This window comes from Anabrus simplex, chromosome 11 (assembly GCF_040414725.1).
Source record: "Anabrus simplex isolate iqAnaSimp1 chromosome 11, ASM4041472v1, whole genome shotgun sequence".
Classification (NCBI taxonomy): Eukaryota; Metazoa; Arthropoda; class Insecta; order Orthoptera; family Tettigoniidae; genus Anabrus; species Anabrus simplex.
In genome coordinates, this window is record NC_090275.1 from 67361638 (window position 1) to 67381428 (window position 19791).

Sequence of the window (19791 nt, forward strand, 5' to 3'; positions counted from 1 at the left end):
TGAATAGGAACTGTTCCTGCATTTGCCTGGGCGTGAAAATGGGAAACCACAGAAAACCATTCTCCGGACAGCCGACGGTGGGGTTCGAACCCACTCGTCTCCCGAATGCATATCTTGACTGTAGCACGTTAACACCCGCGACCACGTCTTCGGTTGTTTCACTGTCTCATATCAGCCACAAATTCGTGACATGAGGGAGAATCGAACTCGAGCGGGAAGCTACAATAACATGTACAGTATTAGGAAGTGTTGCATATCCCACTCAAGGCAGGCTATCCGTGACTTGATTGTTGATAATATTCTGTGATGGCAGGAAAGAGCTCTACCACCGTTTCTCTTTCTCCTTCGCCCGTGATCCCTGCCCACAAGGGGTAGTTTTATTAAGAACATACATTTCCTCTTTTGTAAAGGAGCCCCTCTCTCTATAATGCTGTAACCCCACGATCAAATATTTCTGTCTCTCTTCCTCACTCGTTCCTTTGAGAAAATTGAAGTAGCAAGCAGGCAGGAGGCAGGCAGACAGGGAGAATGAGGGCGCCAAGGTCTCGACAAAAGTTAGAAGGAGATTCTGTCCACTGAGTTATTTCAAGACTAACACACGTACAGCCAGAGCCAAGGCACGCGAGTTATCAGAGTCCGGGTGAAAATAATCCACGACAGTTACTTGACATCTATTCAAAAACAGAAAGAGGCACCAAAAATAACTTTATTAGCATTGCGCTATCAACGAATTTAAACAAGCGGTGAATTTCTCCTCTGGTCTACCTGTTAGTTTTACTGCAGGTTGCTCGCAAACACCCCAGGTTTGATCTTCATTTCTTTTCGAACTTATGCCTGTGCGACGTAAAGCAAATTGAAAAAAAAAAGTTGTTATTATTATCATCATAATCTGATATTCGGTAGATCCCTCAGCTACTCCAATTTTGCCTGTCACCAATATGGCTAAGGTGTCCCGATCATATTACCCGCATCGCTTAACTTCCTCTGCTTTAGTTTAGATGTGTTTTGTACTCCTCCTCCAAGACGTGTACACATAAAAGAAGACCGGGGCAAGATACGAGTAAGTCGTTCTGTTGCACAGTATAAGCAATGAGTGACAAGGCTAGCTTCTTTGTCTCAGGCTACGGATGGAAAACATCCCAAATTCCTTTTACTGGTCTGGCACGCGCCATCCTGTGAAGTGCATCTTCAGTAGCTTCTTGTACCCAATGAACCGTGAATCTGATTGCTAGTGGTCATTACACTTCCCCTGGTATCTCTTATCATACTCAAAGAAGACATAGTGCTAGCTCAGAGGGGCGGATGTTTAAGCTCAGAAAACACACACACACACATACGTTCAGGGCTGGCCAAACCTGAGCGCAGCCGGCAGCTTGATTCCCAACAAGTGCTCCAAAGAAGAGGTTTATTTATTTATTTATTTATTTATTTATTTATGCTATAGGCGCTACTTTAACTACTTCCACGAGTCCCCCGTTCGCATAATTGTGGTCTATAATAAGAACAACAGTGCGTCCGTGGCTAGGCAGTAGCGCGCCGGGAAACCTCGCCCCTGGGTTCCCTGGTTCAAATCCCGGTTGCTCCATGCGAGAGTTGTGCTGTATAAAGCGAAGGCGAGACAGTTTTTTTTTTTTTTTTCGGGTACTCCGGTTTTTTCTGCCATCTTTCAGTCCAGCAGCATTCTGCAACATAATTTCATTTAATCTGTCAGTCATTAATCATTGCCCCATAGGAGTGCGGCAGGCTTCGGCAGCCGGCTGAAACTTGAAACAGGCTGTGAATTTTCATTTTCATCCAGTTTTACGGCAGGATGTCCTTCCTCACGGCAATCCTAAGTAGAGAGATATTTTCAATATTACGTGTTTCTGTCGTAGCATATCCTATAGCGTGTTGTTTATATCCAAGAATAACGGCCGAGAGGATTCGTCGTGCTGACCACACGACACCTCGTAATCTGCAGGCCTTTGGGCTGAGCAACGGTCGCTTGGTAGGCCCAGGCCCTTCAAGGGCTGTCGTGCCATGGGGGGGGGGGTGTTTATATATGAAGAAATGTGTATTAGAATGAACACAAATGCCCTATCTCCGAAACACAAGAATTAACCAGATGTGGCTAAAATCCCCGGTTTGACCGGGCATCAGCCCGGGGCCCTGTAAACCGAAGGCTATTACCCCGGGAATCGGATCACAATGTCAAATGTATGCACCTAACTTATCAATGATTACTTTGTATTTTAATTCACACTCAGTTTAATATGTTTGTACTAGATAACGTAAGTCCTAACCTTTTCGACTGATCAGCTTGATTGCCCAAAAATGCACAGTGAACTTTGGAGCCCTTAACTTACTGTTCAGGAGTTAGAGAGGCAAATGCATTCCGGTCTCTTTCATTATCTCTCCTTTTCTACGGCAAACACAACTTTGTGTTACTTTACGACTCGTTCGTCAAATATCTCAAGCCTCACTTCTTGTGCTAATCGTGTCTTTAATTGGCTTCCTCACGGCCCCACTGATCGCTTGCTATTTTAACAATCAATAACGAATCTCTTCTGATATCAATCAACCTCTCCATCTCCTTCCCTCACTACTTTCATCTCACTCTATCTCGCTCACGTTCCATTTGGCCATATTGGTACCCCTTTGCGGGCTGTGTGTGTGTATGTGAGGGCTGATTTATACTGCTCGTTCAGGCGGCCATGCCCGCTCTCTCACTCACACACACGCTGGTTATAAATCCCTCTCCCCCGACCTCTCTGTGTGATGACAGACATAAGCCAGGCAGTATAGACCACAGCAGAAGCAAGCTCGCAGAACACACCGTGACCGGACAAGACCACTAAATGTTCAAGTGTCGCCCACTCTCAGGTTATAAAAAAAGGTGTCTCCCCATCACTCTTGTGCCAATCCAGTCAAATACTAGAATGGTTTATAAATGAAGGTATCAAACACTACAACACATTTCACAATTTCATCCAATTACGCATCCTTCCCCTTCAATCGCAGCTGGTTTATTGCCTCGACCCTCCTACCAGAAATATTCTAGTAGGCTCTCTCCACAATAGCAGGCCTATAGAGACACGGTCACTCCTTGAGTGGTTGGCTTAATGGCTTGCGCCTACTTCCGAACACAAATCTATATATAATTATATACAAAAACAAGACTCTTTTCTGTTCATTACTCAGAATTTTAAAAAATGTATTTCTGTATCGGTCGTGTCCACAGTATCAAGGAAATGCAATTTTTAATTTTCCGTCGTCTCTGTATGTATATACGCGAATCACGAGATAATGGATGAACAGAATTTAATGAAGATCGGTATGCAAAGTAGAGGAAGGAGGCACTACAGTCTAGGCCAGGGATGGCGAACCTTTTCCATCTAGTGTGCCATTTTAAGTCTGGTTTATTACTATCATCTGTTGACTGTGCCACTTGTTATTTTCCATTAGGGGATGTCTACAACCCCCCCCCCCGGGACTTCCTTTATAAATTCCCCATTATGTTTCATAATATGTCATTTATTTATTCATTTGCAGATTCATTTATTGATTTATTATACACATATCTGGTAAATACATTTGATTGCATGTTCCGTGGGGCTGTGCCTCAATTATGGCCACGGCGGTTTCCTTCCCACTTGTACGCCAATCCCATTTTCGCCACAAGACCTATGTATGTCGGTGCGACGTAAAACAAATTGTAAAAAAATAGTTATTAGATACAAAATTCAAAAGTACTAATATTGCGAATGGACTTAACTTCCTCCATTAGCATTATCATTCCATGTTGTAGTTTGTATGCTCAACAATTAAACTAATTTCTCCCTCATCACATTTCCATAACGAAATGGAAAATTAAAAAAACAGGTATCATTTTTGGTAAGGTCACATTCTGCTTTCATCAAAACATACTGCATACATGTGGGAGTTATCCAAATTAGCTTTCAACTGCTCCGAAACTTCTTCACTCATTTTTAATATTCTATCCTTGACAGCAGTTCAGCTGGCTGGCATCCTTTAATTCTTTTAATTATCAGTTGTTTGTTAGGGAAGTTTTCAAATAATGTGTCGGACGTCAATTTGTTTCAACAACTCACCGTCAGAAATCGGTTTCCCATGCATGCTGTACTATGCAGTGAGAGAGATGGAAACAGCCGCACTGATATTATTCCTTGGCCGAAAAGATGATACAAAAGAATTGGTTTGTTTTGTGCAATGTTCGATATTTTGTTAAACGAACTCTCTTCTTTCTTCATTTGAAATGGAACAAATATTCCAATGATCAGTCTCGAAGTTGCGCTTTACATTAAATGTGGGGGATACAATTGTTTTCGAACACAGGCAACACATCTTTTTATCAGTCCGAATTCCCTTGGCCAGAGTTCTTGAAAAATACGGTCACCATCTTTGTTAAGTTTCTGCTCTTTTCGGCACGGAAAACATGTTTGCGATGTCCGCATACAAAACCACCAGAAAACGACACTATCTCACTTGACTTTCGGACCTATCAGCGTAGCAGTGTTGCCATATTGCACGTCCGAATGGAACTAGTATTTAGATTTTCGATATTTATTTCTTACACGTGAAACTTTATATGTATTGTCTGCAGTGCAAGACGTATATATAAAATATTATTATGTTCATGTGGTGTGCCACCGAAATCGTGTTCACGTGTCACCTAGTGACACGCGTGGCATAGGTTCGCCATCCCTGGCTCTAGACTATACATCATTTTATTCACGCTGGGTGAAATGCCAGTTTAGGGGAAGGCCTAAAATGTAATTCTCAATACAATTTACGATCACTTATGTTTTACACAGTTTTAATGTAGCAGCTAGGATAACATTTAGATTTTTGTTGCCTAGTCCTTATCAACGCCGAGCATTGCTAACATGGAAATAGTGATTAGTCGTATTAACTGGTGACGGCGGTGTTTATGTCACGATTGTCTTAAGGGTGAAAAGCCGCGTGCTCATCAGGCCATACCGGCAAAGGAAAATAATAAAGATGAGTAATCGAAATGAGAAAAGTCGTGTACGAACGTCATGAAAGAGAGCAAATCAATATCAGCAATAATACAAAACAATATGAAACTGCAAACTAATTGTCTCGTCAACGACGGGTAATATAGCTAATAATAATAATAATAATAATAATAATAATAATAATAATAATAATAATAATAATAATAATAATAATAATAAACACAGGTTACAATTTTACGAAAACAACAAAATAATGAACTCCAACAAATAAAATGATAAAACTCTTAAGGCAGCGAATTCACTTTTAAGGGTCCTAGGCATACATATTCAACTGACTTGTTCCAATTTGACATAAAAATGTCTTACGGCTGGGTGTCATCTGAAAATTTACCGTATGTACAAAATTAGCGATAGGCTACATCAGTTAATATGTGACGGAAGTGTAATCTAGCAACCGTGCAGGTAGTGATGTACAGTAAAGTATGGACGGTCGGACAATGTTGTTTAGCAACCGTACAGGTTATGTCTTATAGGTAGGCACCTGCATTTTTCGTGTTATTTTTTGGTGGAAATAGAGGTTATTTTTTAAGAATTTCGCGTTTTTCTAGAATTTCGCATTATTTTTAATAATGTTATCACATTTTGGGATTTTAAAGGTACTCTTTGATGTAAATAAATTACTGAAGAACAATATGCAGTTTTATTTAAAGACACACACACACATTTTCATCATTCAATTATCACTGAAGAAAGAATGAAAGAATGAATTAATGAAATAAAAATGCATAATATTTTTTTTCTAACTGTCAGAGGAGAACATTGTCACTTTCCTGTTTCAACGCAAGTCGCTCAAAACTTCTGAGTAGCAAGAAGAGAAACGTTCACAGTCAACATTAGCACATGGTTAAGGCACTGATTGGAGAGTTCTGCCACTAAACTCAGGATGGCTGTCAAGCAAACTAATCAGAACTTTCACAATATTTATTTTTTCATCTCGCAATTTGATTGGTTTATTCTTGAAGTTCACTGTACCCTCTTGTGATCACTAAATCATGGAATAGACTTCACTTATTCCACTGGTGATGAATCGACATTTCTATTAATGATGGATACTGGAGAACTGGACTGTTATGTTATAAACACTTATGCATATAAAATTGACGTACTCGCGTTATTGTCTCATTTCGTTTTATTTCGCGAAATGAATCTGTCCAATTTTAGAATTGTTAACAACGTTATGTATAGGTAACTGTTTTCCAAGCATTTTAGGGAATATTTTTTAAGTCGGTGTTATCGCAAACGCGAAAAACGCAGGTGCCTACTTATAGGTGGTGGTCATCTGATTTTCGCAGAGGGAAAAGCGCTTTAAGGGAGAGCGTAATCGTAAGTTAATTGTAGGTAGCAGCTGTAAGTTTGCCAAATCTGAGGCCGATTGGTCGAGTAGTTTTTACGTCAAAGAAAGACAGAAAGACAGACCAACATTCCAATTTATGTATTCGTAATTATTACATAATGATGTGTCTGTTAACTGATATTATTAGGTATTCGCATACCTTTTTTTTTTTTTTTTTGCTAGTTGTTTTACGTCGCACCGACACAGGTCTTACGACGACGATGGGACAGCAAAGGGCTAGGAGTGGGAAGCAAGCGGCCGTGGCCTTTATTCGCATACCGCCAGCGTGTGGAAATGTAGAAGGCCGTGGTTAGACGCATCTGATAACGGTGTTATAGGGAATGAAGAGGTTGTTACTGTGCTTTTATGACCCTTCTTAAAGCAGCTGACCTGAACGGAAAAAGAAAAAAACGAGCTATTTTGTAGCTAATGTAGTCAACTTGTAAATTAAAAGCAGGTCCTGAACTTGTTCTGCAGGTGAGAACAGTCTTCGCTGGTAGAATTAGGTTCTGTTTTACAGCATCGAATTGGATTTTCGCGTGTGTTCAAAGTTTCAAAAGGGAGCATGTTTTACAGCTGCGGGATTGAGCATCGTCCTGAAGAGGAACGTTTACAGCTGCGAATATAACTTTAGGTTAGGGGAGAGGAATAATTTCAATATGGAATCACATTTTTCAGCTTGAAATTGAATTTAAACATGTACGAGAGAAGAGGGATGAAGTAACAGAAGGGAGATATGAATAGTATCCAAATTTGCATATTTTTGCATATAATTTATCTTTCCATAAAAAGACACGACGACGCTGTTCTTATGAGCTTTAGAAATAACCGATTATGTTAACGGTTAAATTAACATTGCCAGTCAAATTTGAGCTCATTTTATGGTAGACAATATGGATATTTTAAAAACAATATCCAAGTTTATAGTTGTAAAAATAACTGTTGGCGTACGACACGCTTAAATGTTCAGAATTCCACAAGGAATATGTCCTTAAAATGATGCACGTCAAGTCAAGACCATCCTACAGAGCTAGTTGGCTGCGTAGTTCGCATCACGTAGCTGTAAGCTGGCATTCGAGAGATGTTGGGTTCGAACCCCATCGCCGGTAGCCCTGAAGATAGTTTTCCACCTTTTCCCATTTTCATGCCAGGCAAATGCTGGAGCAGTACCTTAATTAAGCCCTGGTCCACTTTTTTTTTTCCTAGGGGCTTTACGTCGCACCGACACAGACAGGTCTTATGGCGACGATGGAATAGGAAAGGGCTAGGAGTGGGAAGGAAGTGGCCGTAGCCTCAATTAAGGTACAGCCCCAGCATTTGCCTGGTGTGAAAATGGAAAACCACGGAAAACCATCTTCAGGGCTTCCGACAGTGGGATTCGAACCCACTATCTCCCGGATGCAAGCTCACAGCTGCACGCTCCTAACCGCACGGCCAACTCGCCCGGTTGTCCGCTCTTAGTGTGCCATTAAACCACTAGCAAAATTAAATAAATAAATAAATAAATAAATAAATAAATAAATAAATAAATAAATAAAGTTCCACTCCTTGGCTGAACAGTCAGCGTTGAGGCCTTCGGCTCAGAGGATCGCGGGTTCGACTTTAATCACATCTGAGGCTCGGGGACTGGGTGTTTGTGTCCGTCCCAACACTCTCCTCTTCATATTCAGACAACACACCACACTACCAACCACCACAGAAACACGCAATAGTAATGACATCCCTCCACACATGGTTGGCGTCGGAAAGGGCAACCGGCCGTAAAACAGGGCCAAATCCACATGTGCGAACCCACGGGTGTGGGAAATGCGGTAGAAGAATAAATAAATAAATAAATAAATAAATAAATAAATAAATAAATAAATAAATAAATAAATAAATAGTTTTCATGAAAAGATCCTGTGTAGAATACATGCCCATATCAATGAAACGAGAAATGCATGCAAATGAAAAAATGTAATTTACAATATGTCATCATCCGACTTCACCCACTCCTTTTGACATAAATATGTCTTGTGGCTGAGGGTCATGTGAAAATTTGTGGAACATCCTATCGCAACGAAATGTGTGACGAAAGAGTAACCGTGCAGGCAGTGATGTTAGGTATGGATGGAGGGTCAGACGATGTTACCTAGCAACCGTGCAGGCTATGTCTTATGGCTGGTTGCCATCTGAAATTAGCAGCTGTTGATGGATGGCCATGACCGGGAGACATATTTGTGATAATTTGATTTTTGCAAAGGGAAATGTGGTTCCTTTTTTTGAGGAACGTTCACTTACCCCAAGTATCAACTGGCGAAGGACTAAGCTCGCACGTTTACAAATACAGTATATTACTACTGTGTTGTATTCTAAGAGACAATTATTATTTGTCCTAAGAAAGTTTACAATGCACAAACAGATGAACGAAAGGTGCAATATATAAACAGCCATATTTTTCACATTCCGAAATTGTCTGTCTGTTCTGTCATCAGCCCAGAGGCTGGTTGGATCCTCAAATAGAACCACCAATGGCTATGCAGTTATAGGGAAACCGCAAAAACCAATGGCAGAGCCCAAATGAGGCGTACTAGGCAAGATGAGGAGTGAGGTAGTTTGCCATTGCTTTCCTCACTGGGCCAGAAGGCGCTACTGCAGCACGACTGATACTATGAGCAACACCTTTCATAACACTCGACACTAGTTGTGCTCCAAATGTCATTACTCAGCACCACCCATACCGCCAGCAGCTTCCATATTGTCACAGCCATGGATGAGACTGGGACTTTGGTGGAAGCTACACTTTGCTCTGGCCTGTGCCAAGAGACGGATACAAAAATACTGCATCCATCAAGAAATGGCAACAGGCGGTATTCCGAAGTTATACAGTACTTAATAATGGTTTATGGTTACTATGGCAGACTGTCCGTGTGTTGCTGTTGACTACAGTAAGTTTCTACGTTAAAAATCCACAGTTCTAGCCCTTCAAGAAAGCAACTCAATGTTGAAAACATCCTAAGAATACGAGCTACGAATTTTAGGTAAATATATATATATATATATATATTTTTTTTTTTTTGCTAGGGGCTTTACGTCGCACCGACACAGATAGGTCTTATGGCGACGATGGGAGAGGAAAGGCCTAGGAGTTGGAAGGAAGCGGCCGTGGCCTTAATTAAGGTACAGCCCCAGCATTTGCCTGGTGTGAAAATGGGAAACCACGGAAAACCATTTTCAGGGCTGCCGATAGTGGGATTCGAACCTACTATCTCCCGGATGCAAGCTCACAGCCGCGTGTTTAGGTAAATAACATATAATAAAGTATGAGAATATATTCCTTATTTATTCCTAAAAATTACAATCCTTTTCTTAATCATCGTTATCCGGTCGATTAGATTAGCAGTTTGCCTTTTTCTACCACTACCAGCGGTAATGTGAGTCAATGCAGAGTTTCACTTAAGCCCTTAAAACTATAGTTGGGCCCACGAGGGTTGAAGTCTGACGTTTAGCGCCACCGGCGAGAAAAAGTTGACTAACGCTGCTCGAAAATGGTCTGTTGCTATGGCAACGATAACAGAGATGCCACATTTAAGAACGCTATCGCCACGTCGGTTGGCTTGCTCTCAGTCGCTTTTGTGATATTATTGAGTAGTACTGTGTTAGCTGTGTTAGTTGTTGCTGGTTTAAGTAATAATTTAAGTGTTTGTTTCATGAATATTATTTTCGTTGCTAGTTGTACAGTTCTATTCTCTATCTGACATGTGCATTTGTTGAGGCTATTGTCATTATGAATATGGAATCTCATATTTATCGGCAAAGACGTGTTCTGTCTTAAATGCCGAAATTATTAGCACGAGCTTAGGAAGGGTCAAAGTTTATTGAACTGCATTAGGTCAACATAGTTGATTAAATATTAAGCCGTATGGAGAGTAATATGCCGCAAATTGAGGTAGGCCTAACTACGGCAACGCCGCGTATTTCGTAGTTACCGTACCGCTTTCGCCGCTCAAATGTCAGACGTCAACTCTCGTGGGCCCTACTATACAGTCGGTGTGGACATTTATTCAAAAATCAAAAAAATACGTGAGGGTATTGAACCAAGGAAAATATTACAGAAAAAATGATGTAAATAAGTTAATTTGGCTAGGATTTGAATAAGAAAAGAGAACGAGTAAAGAAACACGCGATTTTAGGCTGTTTTCCCAGAACTGCATTTAGACCAGGAAGTGATTTTCGAATTTTTTTTTTTAACTTTGTTAGAGCTACAAGTGAGGGAATTTTTTTTACGTTCTTCTTAGTATACGGACCCCTACTTTGTTAAGAAATATTTTCAACATTAAAACGAACATCCAAAGTATGATGAGTCCCTGTTTTGAGTTTCCGTTTCTTTGAAAGATTCGAATTTACTTTCAAATTTTGTTATCTGAAGCTAGAACAGGGGTAAAATCTGCTTGAAATATTTAAGTACCTGTGAGGATTACGGCCTCTTCTACAGATACATCGCTTTTAACACATAGTATTACACGTGACATTTGACTTTGTCAACAAGGCCTAAGAAGACATATTCAACTTTAAAAGAACTAACCCCACAACATTGCGAAGCATAATGCGGTTATGGCTAGTCTTGAAAAGCATAGGTGGCACAATACGTCGTACATTGTTACAGCCTCCCTTGAGCAAAGCCTGCTGGAATCGCTTGTCGGTTGCGGTAGTAGAGCGTGACAGTGCAAACAAAAGAAGGCTGCGTGCGTCTACAAGTTGTAATAACAAGAGATGGGGAGGGGAGCTTGTATCGATGTTTCAGTCTCAACTTCTCAGAAGTTAGCAGGGAGTTACACAAATTTTATGACCATCTCTACCCTAAACTGTCAACATTCGCTGTAATGGCCCATCTGCCCAAACAATTCAGTCAAATTTCCTCTTCGAATGGGTGTGTTTATGGCATCCTTCACAAGCTTTCTTTTTAAGAGCAGTGTTGGTGTAATTTTTTTCAATGACTTTCCAGATTGCATCGTAGGAGGTTGATAAATATTGTTTCTAAGCTATAAGTTGGATAGTGGCTGTAATGTAGCGCAAGAGATAGTGCCATGACAAATTATGTTCCAAGGAACTGAACGGAATGTAAGCAAAGATAAGCAAGTAAATAAATAGAATGATACGAAGTGTTGCTCCGAGCTAAGGTCAAATGGTGAAACAGATGTATAGTGAAAATGCTGCTCCTTGTAACGAATGAAGCGATGTTGTTCTTGCTAACTTAAAGGACAAAACGGTCAACTTTACCGAGTAGGCCTACTCGATACACATGAACTTGCCACATAATATAGGCCAGCTAAACACGTGTGTCTGTCAGGGGCACCGGGTTTTGAAAATTAGGGAGGTGGGTGCTCTAACCCACAGTCGCGGTTTGGGTTACGTAACTATCAGCTTGCATTCAGGAAATAGTGGGTTCGAATCCCCACTTTCCACAGCACTGAAGATGCTTTTTCGTGATTTCTCATGTTCACATCTCAAGTAAGGCGACGATCGCTTCCTTCCCATTCCTAGCCCTTTCCTCTACCGTCGTCGCCATAAAACCTATCTGCATCGGTGCAACGAAAAGTAAAAAAAAAAAAAACAAAAAAAAAAAAACCTCACAGTCCAAAAAACAGAGGGGGGGGGGTGGAAACCCCCCAAAATATCGAAATTTAACCCTGATGAAAATGCGGTTAGGTGTTTTTGAATGAGCAATGCTTGATGGAAAACAAACTATTCTGAAATCATAATTTGGGGATATTAGGTCGCGTAAGAGCCTCCGTGGCTCAGACGGCAGCGCGTCGGCCTCTCACCGCTGGATACCGTGGTTCAAATTCCGGTCACTCCATGTGAGATTGGTGCTGGACAAAGCGGAGGCGGGACAGGTTTTTCTCCGGGTACTCCGGTTTTCCCTGTCACCTTTCATTCCAGCAACACTCTCCATTCTCATTTCATTGCATCTATCATTCATTAATAACTCACTTTGGGAGTGGCGACCCCATCGTACTAACAGTCTATATCTGCTTCATTCATTACATCCCTGACCCGGTCAATGACTGGAAAACAGGTTGTAGGTTTTCATTTTCAGGTCGAGTAATGTTAAAAATCTGCTAACGCGTCTTCAGAGCAATAACAAATAATGTACTGGCAATTGTCATTCCATAATAACCAGAGTCAAGATAGAGAGACCCTGTTAAAACATTCCAGGGTCTCCAGAATCAAGATCAGGGCCTCTCAGAGTGCATGCGCGTGGTGCATGCACTGTGCACGGTGCAAAAGACGACTTCGCTTGGTTGACCAGAGTGCAGACCCTCCACTCCTCTCTCCCTACACCTGTCTCCCCGTTCGGCCTGTCTCCGCGTTCCTCACCTTCACTGCTGTTTCTCCCCCACTGCGAAATGTTTACGTGTGGTGAGCGGAGACGCACAGTTGTATGGGACATGGTTACCATTGTTATTAAAAAAATTAAAAAAATGAATTAGAAATACACATACATGTTTGCGAGGAATGTAAACATAATTTTAAAAAAATGCAGAACCCGTAACCAAAATGAAAATGCTACAGTACTGGAACAAAACTCATTTGTGGATATAGAATGCTCTTCTTCAAGCTGTTTCAACTTCCTTAATTCTTTCTCTCTGACGTCTCCTATGATTTCACAATAATTTTCCGAATGTAGTCTGTTGTAGTGTCTTTCAATAGATGATTTTCTTACGCACGTAATTATCGTCCCACAGATTAAGCATTTGGCGTTATCGTCACGACAAACAAACAAAAACAAAAAATACGAAAGTTCCCAGTTCGATTGAAATGGACTTTCGGAAGTCTTTGCTTTCTTCGAAACAGGTTGCTCCATTATTATGTTGTTGTCGTGCGCTTGTCTATTTCACTGATAAACACGTCGTCTACCACCAAACGCTTCGTCGCTCTCAGCACACTACACCATCCGAGTCAAGCCGAGTTGAGGCGAAGCGTACCGATGCACAGTGCACAGAGCCTATGCACCTCGCTCTGCACGCGTGAGAGTTTGGGCGTTTGAGAGGCCCTGATCAAGATGAAAGATGTTGACGGGTTAACTATGGAGGGCAGCCATGATCTACTCAGTATATAGCCGTCACCTTTGTTAAAATTGTTCGCGAGTCTGGTTACTATGGAATGACAGTTGTCAATACATTATTTGTTCTTGCTCTAAAGACGATCCTGGTCGCAGGATCGTAACGCGTCAGCAGATTATTAACATTACGTGACCTAATATCCCCAAATTATTATCATTAGACCATGATGCTACATATTTCTTTTGACTTTTTGAAGCTCTTTATCGCCTCGCGGTCTAGGGGTAGCGTTAATGCATCTCATCCGGAGGCCTGGTTCGACTCTCGGGCAGGTCAGGGATTTATGACCTAGAACTGTGGGTTAGCTCGAAGTCCACTCAGCCTATGTGAATACAATTGAGGAGTTATCTGACCGTGAGATGGTGACCCCGATCTAAATAAACAAGAATAACGCCGAGAGGATTCGTCTCACTAGCCATGCCTTGCAGGTTTTTGGGCGGACAGAAAGCTAACTAAATTAAGCCAAATAATAACGGCGTTACCTGCGACAAAATTGTATTAAGTTCCGATAAAATTAATGATTGCTTATGGATTTTGTTGCACCTTGGCTGAGCAGAATGGGACCGACGAATAATGAGAATGTCGTACGTCGTTGTGCTGCGGCAGAATTGATTACTGTTGATTGATTAAGAAGAGTATGTGCTGTACCGCACCGAAATGGATTAATTTTGACTGATCGGAACCTCTACAGTAGATGCAATCTTCAGTATTAACTTCTTTTATAATGACAAGGTGACATAAATTGTTTCAAGTCTTTATGAAGATTTACATCCTATTTTTCAAGAGTTAGAATTCTTACTGTTTGCTAATTCGAAGCATACTTAGCCAATGTAACCGAAATGCAAGCACTAAAACGGAAGTTATTTAATAGAGGCGATTTTTAGTGGTTTAAAATCACAAAGTTTGAATTTTGATTTTCTACAGTTAGCACTTTGTAGCGTTTGGAAGAAATATATAGAATTTGAGTTGATTCCGATAAACGGGGTAATATCTTTTGATAATATTAATGTGAAATTAAAATCGCGTTTGCATAGGGCAAAGCGTGGCTTCTCATAAGTTCCAATGGTTTATTTCTCTGCCCCCGCCCCGTATCACTAACAAACTACGTACAGTATTTTGCTGGATCAGCTGTCTTCCCTCTTCCTTGTCTATCACTTCAGATCTTCCTATCTCCCCCAAAGCCCCTTGAACTGCACAGCAGGTGAGGCTGCCTGGGGGAGGTACTGGTCCTACTTCCCAGTTGTATCCCGACGAAATGTCTCTCGTTCCAGCACACTGCCTTTGAGGCGGTAGAGATGGGATCTCTCGCTGAGTCCGACGAAAAACGAACCATGCAAGGTAAACTAATTAAGAAAGAAAGATATAATAATAATTTTACAGGTTGTGAAAAATGAAAATACAAGGGAACAGCTCTTTATAAATATTTCGCGTAATATCGCTACAGCGAAAAATTATCACCCCTAAACGATAAAATGGCTTCTGACTTACTGTCTTACTAATAAACGGTGTATAACTTTTATACAAGGTTTATACACCGTTTATGTGAAATTCGTTACTAATAAACCGTGTATAAGCCCCTGTGTATACATCTGTTATAGTTATTCTCTGTATTGCTTATACAGACCAGGACCCTTGTATAAGCGTTGTATAGCAGCGAGTAACGGAAAAAGAAACGAGTGAGCAGTTTATTTTCGTGGTATTTATTGCCTACAGTAATATAACTGTGGTGAAATATTCGACTTATCCATTTAACATTGAACACACGTTGAAAGAATGGACGATAACGTTGATGATCTTCTTTTTTTGGCGTCCATTACACAAGCAAGCTGAAGAAATGTTGATATCAATGTAGCTTTTCCAGCTGTCTCTAGGAATGACAATGAATAACTATAAAAGAAATGATGGTTGGGCGTATGTTTGTGTAATAATGTGTTACTGCTTAATAGACATTAAATTGCGAGTTTATTATACATTATCTGCCTCTACAAATATCTCAGATGTTTTTCAAATTTGAGTATTAAAAGGGACATATTCCTTGACATAAAAAATGATATAACTTGAAAACCGTACGTAAATTAATATGATTTCCATACTTTGTAGTTGTATACGCAGAAATATGATGTATAAATGCCTAATACAAACTTTTTTGATCAAACCTTTCTTTTAAGCTACAAAACAGTTTTTCCTTTCTCCTGAAAAGTAAGGATTTTGGAATGTGTACCCTTTTTACTCGCCGATTCAATTGCAATTGCTTACGTTTTCCGTACTATCCCAGTTAGGAGCTATTGATCTTTTCTTAAGCATTTCCTTTTTGGCGTTCATTACACAAGCAAGCTGAAGAAATGTTGATATCAGTATAAGCCAATTTCCAGCTGTTTCACTTAGTGTTGCCACTGCCTTTTCGATATGCCGTGCTACTGTGCGACTTTCCGGAAAATTTTGCTTGTAGATAATCAGCAGAAGCGATCATAAAGACGGTGAACGTGCGAAATACGTCAGTGAGCTGCAGGAAGAGATTCCTACGCCTTGGAACGAGTGTATACGTGCTGTATAGTAATACAATGCGTATACGTCGTTTATTAGTAAGAAAAATGTAAAACGCTTATACAGGGTTTATTCACTGTATAACTATACAAGAGTTAAACAACTGTATAAGGACTTTTTATTAGTAAGACGGTTAATATATTATGCAGATGTATTCAGAAAGAAAGAGAATATATGCGTAATAGACATATCTCTACTGAAGAACTTTTCTGACCACAGGGAGCGTAAGTCCAATGCTATGTCATCGTTGACTCAGCGCACTCACGTCAAAATATTGACACAAGAACCGGTACAGATACAGATCTGCATGTATGTAGCTCTGTCCAGTTGGTCGTTCTAACACGGGAATGAATCTACTTGCCTCTCATTTACATTAGTTCAGTGATCGTTTTATGAGTTAACACGACTGCATTTGTAAACTAATCCGGATTTCATTTTGAATAATTAATAAGTTTTTATTTTCTAATGTTATCTGATTTTAGCTGTACATCCGCGTATGGAGCTTTGAATTATACCACATTTGTTGGGATGGAAGAGAATTAAATTAAAAGTATTTATTGAACCATAAAATGGCTTTTGACGTCGTATTTATTACGTAGATGCATTCATAAAGAGAGGATCTGTGTGTAATAGATATATCTGTAAAGGTGAATAATTCTAATCTTGATATTCTACTTAGCTACGACAACTGAGGAGCGTTTTGTTTAAAAAAAAAGCTGATTATGGCATGAAGAGATATACGAGTTATTTTCAATGGTGCTTCTATGTTTTAAATGTTCACCCTGATATATCTGAGTAATTAAACAAATGCAGACTACAGTAGGCTAGTACAGTATGTCATTTTTCAACCTGGGTAAATTATGATTTTTTCAAAATTTATTTATTTATTTATTTATTTATCCGACCGAGGATATTCCAGGTTTGCCAAATGACAAAGAATAGCAGACGGCAAACATTTTGAGGGAAGATGATTAACTTTTGAACAACTAAATCAGACTTATCTTAAAAGTAATGTACTTTGCAAATGGCTATGTTCAATGCTATGAACTCCATATAAATGATGACGAAGAATCGCGGCAGAGTATTTTTTTTGCTAGTTGTTTTACGTCGCACCGACACAGATAGGCCTTACGGCGACGATGGGACAGGAAAGGGCTAGGAGTGGGAAGGAAGCGGCCGTGGCCTTAATTAAGGTACAGCCCCAGCATTTGCCTGGTGTGAAAATGGGAAACCACGGAAAACCATTTTCAGAGCTGCCGACAGTGGGGTTCGAACCTACTATCTCCCGAATACTGGATACTGGCCGCACTTCAGCGACTGCAGCTATCGAGCTCGGTGGCAGAGTATTTAAGACGACTATCTCATCTTGCAGATTTCTTGACAGCTGATATTTCTGTCGTCATGTCACGAAATATTTTGGAATAGTCCCCCTCGCGCCAAAGAAGTGTCCAGTCACAATAATATTCCGAAGGTTGGCTGATAAATTTTCTGTTTTTCATTGACCATGTCGGTCGGCTGAGAGACTGAAGATTCAAAGCGTACGGTTGGATCAAACATTTCTGCTTCATTCGTCTGTCTATCGATCGCTCTTATATAAATCCTGTGAGTGCTGCCTCCATCGGCGATTCACTGGACTTTCAAAATCCGAAAACTGCAAAGCAAATATTGCTACAATTGTTAAACAATCTGTTTATCATTAATGTAGTATTTCTGATTAATAATAATAATAATATTAATAATAATAATAATAATCATAATAATAATCATAATACACCGAGCGAGATGGCCGTGTGGTTAGGGGCGCGCAGCTGTGAGCTTGCATTCGGGAGATAGTGGGATCGAACCTCACTGTCTGCAGCCCTGCAAATGGTTTTTCGCGGTTTCCCATTTTCATACCAGGCAAATGCTAGGGCTGTATCTTAATTAAGGTCACGGCCACTTCCTTCCCATTCCTAGACCTTTTCTACCCCATCGTCACCATAAGATCTATCTATATCGGTGCAACGTAAAAAAAAATAATAATAATAACGTCCTTCGTGACGTGAGAACTACAGTAAAACAGAGCAATCGCGACATTACGTCAAAAGTGCGTGTGTGTGTTTAGCGCACAGGCGCACGGTCTCGCTTTCACAAGGTGTTGTTAATGTTGTGTCCGCCATTGTCGGTATGCAAATGAAGCTCTTGCTAAGTGGCTGTCTTCCCTAACCAGGAAACTGCTCAATCATGCCAACAACTGGGTATCGCGACAATCGATTGCTAGGCGACTGGCACCTCGCCAGCTCCATACAAAGGTGCCGAACGGCTCGTCGTCCTGGTAAAATATTCTAGTTGGGCCTTCCTCAACCTTCCTACCTCAGAGGGGAACCCATTAAGGAACGTTTACCTCTCGGAGCATCTCTCTGCATTTTATTCCCTATGTAAAACTCAAGGGTGATATAAAAGAGAGTTTGTTGTGTTTATAATCTCTGGAAGTTGCAGCTGGTCACTTAAAATACACTCAGCTGCTTGCGACTTGGAACCACTAGCTGGGACTCGCATTGCTTCTAATGTACTTGAATCAGGCTTCTCGTGTCCGCTGCCTTGGCTAACTGGCTAGCCTAGTGGCCTTTGGCCGTAGGGTTCCCGGGTTCGATTCCCGACCGGGTCGGGGATTTATCTTCAATGGTTATTTCCTCCGCCTCGGTTATTGTGCCGTTTTTAATATTAGACTCCATCCTAGGTAGGGCCTCCCCGGAAGTCATACTCCATTATTATAGGCTTCTCGTTTTCATCGTTCCTATCTGAACTCTCTCGGTCAATTCCTGTTCTCTTCGCTTGACCTTATAATAATAATCATAATAATTCAGAAACATTTCACAAGTAACTAAATTCAAGGTCCTAGGAGATTACATCGTGAAACAAACAAAGAGGTGATCTCGTAACGTGAAATTAAGACACTCCAACACAGTAGGCCTAATCAAACCTCAAACATTTATTATACGCATCGGAAACCTTGATAATGAGAGGCAGATCACGTAGACTCAGAGAAGCAAGAAAGGAAAATCCAAATAATAAATAAATAAATAAATAAATAAATAAATAAATAAATAAATAAATAAATAAATAAATAAATAAATAAATAAATAAATAAATAAATAAATAAATAAATAATTAATTAATTAATAAATAATAACGTGTAGAAAATACCTGAAAAAGAAACAAATTAAACTAGAATGCCATGTTTTGTTCTTGAAGGGACATCATCAGATTCTATTAAACCACACTTTTATTTTTATCATTGCGCCAACTTATGGCCATAATAATTATGACTTGAAGTCTATATGATCTAACCCCGTGGTTAGGCTATTCGAGTCTCGTTGGTCGAAAAAATGTTCACCAGCAGAATGTTGGCCGGCAGGGTAGGGCAGGTGGTGGAATACAATTTCTAATCTCTACAATGCGTGCCAAAAGCCTGGATTAAATTCCAAACTTCTCCGCAGGTTGTGGTGATTATTGTTTTAAGAGGAAGTACAACTAGGCAACCATCCTCTATAATAATACTAATCAGAGAGGAAAGAAATGAAAGGGATCCGACACTTCGAAAAATGAAGGTATCGGTCAAAGAAAGAAAAGAGCCACGAAGGCCATGCAAGTGAAAGACTCTCTAGGCTAGGAATGCTCGAATACCATTGGGTCAGAAAAGAACAAGTGTTGACTAAGGGAAGAGCAATGTTTTCTCGTGTTCGAACTCTTTTCGGATAGTTACGGTTTTTATTCGCTAAGAACCCGTTTC